Source organism: Penaeus monodon, chromosome 19 (assembly GCF_015228065.2).
Source record: "Penaeus monodon isolate SGIC_2016 chromosome 19, NSTDA_Pmon_1, whole genome shotgun sequence".
Classification (NCBI taxonomy): domain Eukaryota; kingdom Metazoa; phylum Arthropoda; class Malacostraca; order Decapoda; family Penaeidae; genus Penaeus; species Penaeus monodon.
This window is the reverse complement of record NC_051404.1, coordinates 40,248,522-40,248,792: the sequence shown is the minus strand read 5'-3', so window position 1 is coordinate 40,248,792 and position 271 is coordinate 40,248,522. Positions and strand designations below refer to the sequence as shown.

The 271-nt window shown below is 42.8% G+C and overlaps 1 protein-coding gene across 1 annotated transcript in view; it reads left to right on the top strand.

The window, feature by feature from the left end:
- LOC119585237 (protein Wnt-5b-like) overlaps nucleotides 1-271 on the top strand; it is a 252,158-nt gene that overhangs the window by 98,134 nt on the left and 153,753 nt on the right. Inside the window, 1 exon segment of the mRNA XM_037933897.1 lies at nucleotides 37-94. The gene's annotated coding sequence lies outside the window, so the exon portion shown is untranslated.

Below are 271 nucleotides of genomic sequence, written 5' to 3'. Positions count from 1 at the left end.
TTCCGTTTACTTTGGCCTTCGCTTTTAATATTTCAGTATCTCTGCGGCCTCTCATTATCTTAACGAACAGACGGAGGAACTTGTCTGGGATGATGTGAGTGTTTGTTCTCTCGATTTTTTTCCCTTCTCTTGTGTTTATCTTTCTACTGTAATGAAGATAGTTAAGAGACGCGAGATAAAGAAGGCCGTATGCTTGAGACGAGTACTTACAACACTTGTTCTGGAGAGCATTGTTGAGCGTGGTAGGAGGCTGGAGAAGTACATGTGGAGG